We start from the raw sequence: 10,627 nt of genomic DNA, 5'->3' as shown, positions 1-10,627 counted from the left end.
TATATTTTGCAACTAGACAGCTAAAAGGAGAACCAGATTGCAGCATTCAGTAGTGAAGGTTACTGTGTTATCCCCAGGATCCTCCCTCTTGCAAGATGTGGAAAGCAACTGTGTCGAGGCGATACATCTTGTACACTAGTATTGCAACCAGCTCTCAGAAACACAATGCCTGTATAGAACTTTACTGACAACAGCAAGTGCAGCATAGGGCCTTCCCTGCCGGCAGTCACATTTGGAAATACACTTAGTGATATTATTTTTAACTCTTCCTGAAAGCTACAGAAACACTGATTTCCTATGTGAGCTGAAGGAAGCTGACCTCCCAAGAGTTTTGTGCTGTAGATGCATGAACTGTATCTACTCAGATATGGGGGGGATTTCTTAAAATGTTTTGCTTCAGTTTAAACTCATATGATTGTTCTCCCTTAGTATTACTTTAAAAATAAAACATAGAAGGTATATTTCCATTGCTACGAGCAAGTTTATGTTCACTGTCTTTTCACAGACAAAATAAAATCTCCTCCCTTCATGAAACCTCTCAGATACTCAAACCAGTCCTGTCTGTAGAATGCTTATATGATTTTCCCAAAATAAATTTTCTCCCTGTCTCAGTTCTTTGTTCAGAGTCTGTTTTCTTTACCTCATTTTCAGATCTAATTTTCCCTGAGTTTCTATTGCATTATGTTCTCTCTGCCCTCTCTCCCAGTCTCCAAGAGAAATGCAAACCTAATTAAAGACACATGGAATTTTTAGGCTATGTTAGTTAGAGACAGTTAGAAATTAGAAAGGAAATAGGTTTGCATGAATCCATGGGAGGTTGTTTCCAGGCTTCTTTTTTGGAAGAGATGCCACAAATTTACTCCCAGTTTACATGAAGGAGATGCAAGGATTATATCTCACAGTGAGTATCATTAAGCATGTAAATAAGGTGCATGGGAGTACACAAATAGGTATCTTTAATGTATGCACAATTTTTCTCTTACAGCTTGTGTTTTGAGTGTGAAAACAGGCATGGCGGTTAGAGGTTTGTCCAGCAAGGCAGTCTCTGTCACGTGACTAGATGCAAGACCACTCTACGACCTGATCAGCAGCTGTGCCTCTCAGGTCACTGTGTCCATGGTTGTCCATAGGGTCAGGGCATGATGATGCAACATGCGTTCTGTTTTCCCTCATATTGTTGCTAATCTGGAAACAGGAACAGTACTGTGTTTATATGATATGTAGCTTTGTTGTAACAGAGACGGGTCAATTCTAGCAGAAGAAAAGCTCAGTCACACAGAAAAGAGGAAGTAACAGCAGCAGCAGATAACCAGTTACTTTGTGTACCGCACATCATCACCCTGAAGTTTCTCATTAGCCTGACACCAATTTTGGTCCTTCTTTCTCGATTTGAGGTGTTAGAGCAGAATCGTTTTACAGAAACAACACAAAGATACACAGAGTCAGGCCACATGTGTCATCTAGCACACTACCACAGCTCTGAAGTGGTCAAGAGTAGATGTCTATGAAAGAGTACAAAAGCAAGGCAAGAATAAAATAATTCCCGAAGTACACATGTCCAGTTAAACCTCTAAAGCTGAGGATCTTCTTGAGGCAGAAATAGTGTCTCTGTGTTTCATAGACCCTGATGGGATTATCTACTGTGAATTTGTTCAAGAAGCTTTTGAACATTTTGGACTTTGTTGCACATATACTTTTGGAATCAATAACATCTTTTTATGATAATATAGTGAAAATGTATCTCTACTAAAGTCGTAAGCACTTAACATTCAGAAGCCCTTATTTTGTCACTTACAGCTATGGATAGCACATAGTATTTATTTTAATCTCCAACTAAAGTCTGAGCAGTTTAAGTGTTTATTGCAAGGAAGAGCCTTTTACCTCTTTGCAGACTGATTTTTGGACTCCATGATCATGTACAAGGATGGAAGGTGAAAAGCTGAACCGAATCAGGCATTAGGGTTTAAGCCTTTTGAGCAGTAAAATGCAGCTTTCAAACAACAGCCAAAGCAATGTCTTCTTACAGAATAAAGTACAAAATTTCTGTAGTTAGAACAACTTTATCAAAGTTGCAACATTTCCTATTTTGGACAGCTCTGAAAGCTCATGGTGTAATTTAGTAGCACTCCTGTTAAGTCTTTCACTGATGGCACATTAGCTGAATCACTATGACTCAACTTTAACATTACAATCCTAATTTGAGAGACTTGTGACTTGAAATTTAGGAGTCCTCATTACAACTTGGACATGGTATCTTTATTTTGGCAGCAGTGGTAGAGGAAAGGAAGGCATGAAGACACACAAGAAGTTGTTTAGAATCTCCAGAGAGAAATGATGCTTTTGCCTAGGACATATAAATAATATACTCTCATATATACCACCACAATATACCACCCTAAAGGAACTCAAATTCAGTTATTGTTCAGACAGCAGAGTCAGTTTCAGAAGTTTGAAATACAGTGCAATCAAATCTCTTTTGCCGGTAGAACATAGGATACTTTGTTTAGGCAGTCTGAAAAGAAAAATAGAATCTTTTACCTCCGTCTTGACCTTAACAGAGTCTCCCAGGACAAGCACCCTATCTCTTTCACAGATATTCTTGCCTGAGATGTGCTTTTAGAAAAACAACTCTTTCACAATGAGTAAGGGAAAATAGCCTACAAATTATTTTCTTTCATAAAAAGCCCACCTCCATAAGAGGGCTTTTCTAATGGCCTTCTCAATTTATATGAACCTGGCTTCATTTGCCTTGATTGTTTCTAAAAGCCATATTTATCCTCACGATAACAATAACTCCTACACATTGTCTATTATGCAGCCAATAAAGGTACCACTTACAAAGTATCCTGTAAACAGTGACTCACTAGAAACGTGAACCACTTTGCAGCCTTTTACTCTGTCAGACTTGCCCCAGCTCATCTGGCTCTGTACTCCTTTGGCCTGTAGGCCACTATTTCCCTGTGTGCCTGGATGACATGCAGCTACTGCTACTTATGGAAGTCAGAAGTGTCGAAAATCTGCAACAGATAAATACAAGTGAATCTATCACCTAGTAGTTAGAATCTATTTATCCTCTACTTTCTTGGGGCTTTTTCAAAAGGTCCTCCCTGTGTTAAATGTATATCAAAAGTTCTTGTTAAGCCTTTGAATAAGGATTTACAGAATGTGGGGTCTAAATATTGGTAAATTTAGTTCTCTTGAGAAAGACTGTTCTGGCAGAATTTCACCAGACCTGGTAGTAAGCCCCACTAATCTCATAAGAATTCTTATGAGTCTTCCTGATAAATCTGAAAACAGATTGGCATTGCCAGAGTATGGATACATGTTTGGATCTGAGGTAAGTGCACTATTACATACTGAAAAACAGAATTGAAAAAATAGCTGCACTTCTGTTGTTCAGGTGCTAGACAGTTAACATTCTACAATGCTTCTTGCTGCTATCATAGTATTTGTGTTTCATTTCTTTATTCTGACTAAAGCATTACAGCAGTTACCTTTCTGAACAAATTCTAAGAGCTCATGTACCCCCAACTATTTTGTCCCTTACTGTGTGGAGGATGGCTTCCCAAGCTACTACGGCTGCCTCTCTTCTCCCATATTTGGAAGTTGGCCTGCAGTACGGAGATCCCTTGCGAGTTTCTGTTTAAATTCCAGAGCCAGTGTTGCACTTTACCATTTCCTTCAGCTGATGTAAGTCAAATACAGTATGAGTGAAAAATGTGAGTACAGGCTTGGCTAACTGCTTTGCAAGGAAAGTTGTAATGAATGCAGAAAGTTTGTCTCAGGAGAAAATGTTTCACAAGTGCAGCATGCTTTGCGCAGTGTGACATTGCTGAGGCTATTGACTCTCACTCAGCAGCAGTTTGCACACATTTTACCACTGTGTATCACATTTAACTGGCAATGCTGACACAGTATGCAACAGTAAAGAATGACACACTCGCATGGAAAATATTGTTGCCTGGTATCGGGAGGCATTTTTCTATACACAGAGCCCAAAACCTAAACGTCTATTTCATTTCACCCCTGAAATTTTAGGTGCATCTGCAGCAAGCTTAGTAGCAATTTTTGCTTCTCACCTTGCAGCAGCTCCAAGACAGCAGAACCCAAATATCTGCTACTTTTTAAAAATGTTAAATTATTTATTATTCAAATGTTACTTTTTAGTCAGTGGACTGCATGCATAATATCATATGGAACATAATACCTGACATAGGAATTATGCTAAAATATTTTAAGATAACTAATAGTTTATAGCCAAGCTCCTTTACGACAGGATTTAAGAACCTCTCATTCCTATCTCTGAATATTCACATGGGTAATCTCACCTGTGTAACTGGGCAAAAATCCAGTCCACTGAGATTTGAACCCCACAGGAAAGTAAGGCAGAGCACAGAGATCTTCTCTATGTGTAAGAGATTCACAATTCTTAATAGCTATGAATCTAACTATAGAGGAGACTAAGATTATAATGTTTTCAGTACACTTTAAGAATATTCTAAAACAAATCTTTTGGACATAAGTCATGGGGACAGTTTTTTCAAGCGCAGGAGCATTACATGGATCAATGTAATTCTGGATTCTTCCCTTTGCAACAGGATAAAACTCTTACTACGGTCCTAATGATCTTTAAACCTATGAGTGGCACAGTGTTGAATACACACAGTCCTTTCTGTGACACCACTGCATTTTGATGAAGAACAAAATGTATACATTCACAGAGCACTCTTACAATCTGTCCTACAGAATTTTCTGCAAGTACAAGGTCCAATTATGTGAAAATAACTGTAGGTTCAGGATCTCAGGGCAGGAAGAAGGGAGTATTTTTGTATTAGGTTAATTTTCTTTCTTATTGTAATTACTTGAAGCTCCTCTGAGGTCTGGGACACTAGAAGAGTTTTAGTCAAGATGAATTAATGAATGTGGCACAGATGAGAAACTCAGAAGTATGTCAATGTGATTTATTCTGTGGATTGAGATCTCCACTGTATACAAAAGGAGTTTATACATATATACAGAAATTTGGCACTATCTAGCAATTCTTTTTTAAGTATTGCCTAATTTGGCCATTTAGTACTTGCTGATGGTAGTAAACTCCTATATCTACAAATACAAAGCTACAAATCTTTAGTATGTATGCTAAGATAATTATTTAAGACATAATCTATAAAAGAGTTAAAGATCTTCACAATTACCCAGTAAAAAAGCAATTACATACGTGCATATATTCAAAGAAGTCATTATTACTAAATATAGTATTATTTAATTTTAGACAGTGGCTTTACCAGAAGTCTTGTCCAGTTCAAGGTTTTGGCTTTGTGGTGAATTGGAATGTACACAAAATTGCAGAAACCCCTGAGCCTGTTCATTCTGCAGTAGGGATATAAATAATTTATGAGACTCCAAACCGGCAAAACACTTAAAATTTCAGACTAATATTATACTTACCAATGCACACATGCTTTAATACTTTGGTAAATCAAATCCAATATGAGGAACTACTAGGAAAGGAGTTGATACATACAAGCATCTAATATTACAGGAGGGAAAAAAAGCCTGCAGAGCTGCAACAGGCACCGAGAAACATGTAGCCAAAAAAATGCTAGTATTGCATATGTAATCTTTTAGGCTGATTGGACACAGGGGTCCTTGAAATTGAACTATACATAATTATATCAAAAAATACTTATTCAAGAACTATCAAGATGTGCTCTTGCAAGGCAGAGAAAGAAATTTGAGAACTACTATAGGCATCTCAGCTGAGGTATCTCCATTTCAGTGCAAAGTAAAACAGGGAAGCTTAAACTGATCAACAAGAGTGGTTTAAACCAACTTTTCACTTCTTAAAGAAATGCACAAAGGGCATACAAGAAGTCAGTTACCACTTCTCAGCCAGCAAATACAGCAGCTCTGTAAACTGCTTTAAGACAAGAGTCTTACTACTCCCAAGAAGCATGTACTTGAAAAAGAATCATGGTGTATCAAAGGCCATTTAAAGCTGAATGACAACATTCAAATGAGGTTTAATATTCTTACAAGACATTTAACATCCTCAGTTTATTTGCTTCAATTTCCCTGTGTCCATGTGTAGACATGACCATAAATATTAACCAAAATCTCTAGTGGTAAAATGAATGTTTAGATTGTTAAAATGGTCACCTACTGCGAATAAAGCACTTAAATTGTTTACCGGATAGACAATTGTATTGACAAGCTTTGAGCCGGCATGCCTATACTCAGAGCACAAGTATACACCTCTTATTGACTAAAAATGTTTTTTGAAAAAATACTGCCATAACAAATGTGATACTTGGTGGGATATATAGGAATAGTTTTTTCAGGTTTTTTTCCTTGTAGTGGTACTCATCTATCCAATCACAGAGTCAGGCTCCTGAAAACTACTTGTTGCTTTTTGAAAAACCAAAGTCTATCGTAGGTTCACAGTAATTTTGTCACAAGAGTAGAAAGACTTCTGGTTTGCATTTAGTGTGAATAGACTGTGTAATTTTAACTACACATTCACTATCACACATGCTTTCCACATACATGAGAATATATTCTTGTCTGGTGGAATTTTTCAGAAGAAAGGTAGGAAAATGTGGTTTTTTGAACCTCATTCCTAAGTAGCAATTTCTAGAATAAGCATTAATATATATATACACAAATATATACTTAATACGCTCATCCTTATTTTCTACATGTTGTATGTTCTTAAAAACATTCTTATGTTATTACAATTGTTGAGATAGTCCATAACAAACCACTTAAGAATGCAGTGTAGTTAATAAAATGTTTTGGGATCAAAGCACAGTAACTAAGAAGATATAAAAATAAACTACATTTGCACTCTTTGTTTCCCAGTAGATGCTACACAGATGTATAGAGCCTCTAGCAAGAAACTCCTTAAATGAGATAGTGAATTGGTAGCAGCATTCTCCGCAAATCTAAGCCCCACTGTTTTAACAAACTACAGAAGGGCAGCTAGGAACCAAGCAGCCTTGTATGATGAAATAAAGGTCATTTTTCAAGAGATGGCTGACAATTGTGATTTACATTTTCCAATCCTAATAGGCTGCTCCCATCTAGCTCAGATAGTGACTGATGATGAGTCAGTGGAGAAAAATGCTTAAATGTTGGTCTTGTTGCAGTTCCTAGAACCCAGAACTAAACAGAACCTAACCTAATTTCATGACAGAAGTCATATGTATAACGTCATAGCACACTGACAGACTATTAAGGTGAAGTTAGACTGTCATACCTCCTTAGTAATCTGTTCTTTCTTTCCCCTAAGTTGTATTTTCTTCAGTGTGAAATGCATTCTTTCTGTGCCAGTCACCTACATGCTAGAGCTGTCAATATAGTAACACCGTTCTATAAAAAACCCATGACAAATAAAATTTATGTTTAAGGCAGACATTACCACAGAGAGAATTTTTTTTTTTTTAAACTTCAATCATCCATTGCTTACTCCTTACATTACACAAAGGGCTTGATAAGAACTGCAGAATGCATTGACCTTACAGTCTATGCCCACTGATCAGCCTCCAATCCTCCCAAAACTTATAGAGACACCCTACTCCTTAAATTTCAACATATGCTTAAATTTTCATAACATCAAGACAGCAATGAAATCCAGTTTATGGAATATATGATTACAGTGTTTCTGTAAACTTCCTCAGGTAGCTATTCAGGTGTTACTCAGAAAAGTTAGAAGTTGGTGCAGACAAGGAACAGCAGATTATTCCAGGGAAAAGTGATTCATGATAGCCAAGTGCATTTGCCTAGAAAACCTAATCCTTCTCTGCCTAATACTAAAATAACTAATGTAAAATGTAGGTTAGTGCTTAGAGCCAACACATGCACTTCAGTGAAGTATTAATATTAGCAAAGCACCTTATAATTACATAAAACTGTAAGTTCATGAAGCTCTTTGAAAATAGTTCTGTTCTGCTGCTGCTGCTGCCACTTGCAGTTGCAGTGCCATGCACCCTAACTGCAAGATACAGAACTCTTGGAACGATACTGTGGAAGAGGCTGCATTGCAACTACATTGGTTTGTAAGTGTTCTCTCTTTTTCTACGAAAGTCTATCACTTCTGTATCCATATATGTCACCTCAGTGGAAGTAGAAATAAGATTTCTTTGCTTCATTAAAAGACTTAATTATGTGTGAGAAAAGGAGAATTTGTTATCCGATTATGTGGGACAGAGAGACATTACAGTCTTGAAATCAATGGATATTTTTGTAACCAGAAGAGTGCTGACATCCCCGTTCTCTGCAGAAATGGGTTTAACTGGACTCACCTGAGTTTTCATGAAATAGTGAAAGACAATTAAAGAGTGTTTTAAAAGCTCATCCTTTCATTCTAACTACTTTAACTTACTTGAGATGCTAGTCAACACTGTCATGCTAATAATAGATACTACTTCTTAACAGTACTAAGATTTTGAGTGTGTGGAAAGTAAAGGAGGTTCAGCATCTTTTTTTCTCAGTGGGTAATCCACTGTTGCATGTGGAATACCATGCTGGAAGAGGACAAAAGAATTAATACATTTCCACCTTGGGTTCAATAAACGGAAAATATTGTGAGCAAATCCATTTCTACTTTCTAACAATATTAAAATCTGGAGATTTAATGAAGCTGTATAAACTGGAGAAGCAGTAGTAGCATAATTAATGTATAATAACAGACTAAATAGTGCAAAGGGCAAAAAACCTGATTTTTTTTTAAAAAAGTACGTGTTGCAAAGCTGTTATTCACATGACATCAATGTGACAGATCTGAATACTGCAAAGGAAAGAGAAAACACTGTAAAAGTACTACTTAAAAAGAAAAAATACAGCTACATGTATTGCTGTAAATTGTCTGGAATTTTTCCATATGTGGCTTCAAAAATTAGATAGCCACAGCAGGCAGAAAATTTCAGTTGATGGGCCTACAGTACAGTCACATAATACTGACAATAAAAATTCATTTTTGCATGGGCAAAAATTACACCAATATAACCCAAATAGTGAAACAAACTCTTAATACCAACACACCCCCAAATACAAATACACATATTTTTGTCCTGTAGACAAGTGAATTTTCAGAAGGGTACCAAAAATGTCCATCTGTTCCATATTTTATTTTGCTGTAGTAACTGTAGCTATTAGAACCAGCAAGACAGCCTTTTACAATGGCCAGATAATATATTTTTTTTCTTTAAAACATATGCATGCACATGCATGTTTCAGCCAGAACTCAGTATACAAGATCTCAGACTTAAGAGTAATTTTTTTTTTTTAATCAGAGAGATTATGTGCAAGTCCCACAAATTACTAAATATGTGGTTTATTAGGTTTGCATACTTCTAAAAAATAGAATTTAGCAGATTATTAGTTCATAACATGGACTAATTGCTTTTTGTAATTCCCAGATGCTGCATATTACTATCCAGAAGGATTTTCACATGTGCTCCTTGTTACTGATCCATAGTATCCTAAAGAAGCACTGCTGGGAATGCATATACTAGAAATGATATGTACATGCTATATAGCCAATAGTTAACAGCATAAAATACTCTTATGAAGCATGGTGGATGTTTTAAGTATGTTTTGAATGCCAATAACATAATGCCTACAGGTATACCTCTTTCCAAACAAAACTGGATTGCGCAACATGGAAATTAGTCATCTGACTTCTACCGTTACAGATTCAATAAATACAGACACCTAAACACAATTCCCAGCATACTAAAACAGAACAGCAAAAAATGAAATTCAGAGTTAAAGGTGTTACTAAGATTTCTAACCCTGCACAATACCTGTTTTTCTCAGCTCTTTAGGCCTACAACTTGTAACTATGCCTGTAGCTCCAACAGTGCCAACTCTGGTACTGGAAGTTATAAAGACAGACCCTTGTGCACGCCAGAAGCCTTACTGTTTGAATTGCTCTTTCTATACATCCCTGTCTCTGCGGGTACGACCAGCTGTGTTCAAACACTGCACAGAAAGCATGCTGTTTGCTCGGAAGCATTTAGGAGTGAAAGCTAGTCTGACAGGAATATTGATATTTCTTTAAAATAGGAGCTCCAGGACAAAGAGAAAAAAACACCTAAAAGGCAGCAATAATTTTCCAAATCCGCGCTTACGTCATCAAGGAAAGAGGAAAAAGTACAGACTGCAAGCCCGCAACCCCTCACTCATATGCTTGATTTTATTACGACGAGTACTCCCCGTGTCACAGGAGACACTGCACGGGCAGCGGCGGCGAGCGGGCAACGCAGCCCTCCGTTCCGGGCTCGCAGCGCGAGTTTTGCTGAGCCTGGCAGAGGTACTTGCAGGCCCCGGGAGAGCGCTGCCGGAGGTGACACCGCTGCCGGAGCGGGCCGCCGGGGCAGACAGCTGCCCTCCCGGCCGAGCCGCCGCCGGGCTCCAGCGTCAGCGCTACGGGAAAGCGGGAACGTAGGTCACTCTCCGGCTACGGTCTGTATTCCTTCCCCCCAAGCCACGTCGCTCACCAAAATGTATTTGAACAAGCGCCCGTGCCGCTGGCACCACCAGAGATTAAAACGGTGAAACCCGCCAGCCGCGATTCGCTCCCGCCCACCCCGCAGGGCCACCGCCGCCCGGCCCTGACCCCAGG

The 10,627-nt window shown here is 38.1% G+C and overlaps 1 long non-coding RNA gene across 1 annotated transcript; it reads right to left on the bottom strand.

The window, feature by feature from the left end:
* Positions 1-2,940: 2,940 nt before the first annotated feature.
* LOC113481575 lies at positions 2,941-10,595 on the bottom strand. Its single transcript, XR_003398701.1, has 4 exons — positions 10,503-10,595; positions 8,740-8,788; positions 5,286-5,370; positions 2,941-3,017 (listed from the first exon to the last, which is right to left on the bottom strand). It is a non-coding gene; the product is annotated as an uncharacterized LOC113481575 (long non-coding RNA).
* Between the last annotated feature and the right edge of the window lie 32 nt (positions 10,596-10,627).

The sequence above is a fragment of the Athene cunicularia genome, assembly GCF_003259725.1.
Source record: "Athene cunicularia isolate RWA chromosome 6 unlocalized genomic scaffold, athCun1 chr6_part1, whole genome shotgun sequence".
NCBI lineage: Eukaryota > Metazoa > Chordata > Aves > Strigiformes > Strigidae > Athene > Athene cunicularia.
The sequence above is the reverse complement of the archived record's forward strand: the minus strand, read 5'-3'. Positions and strand labels throughout refer to the sequence as shown.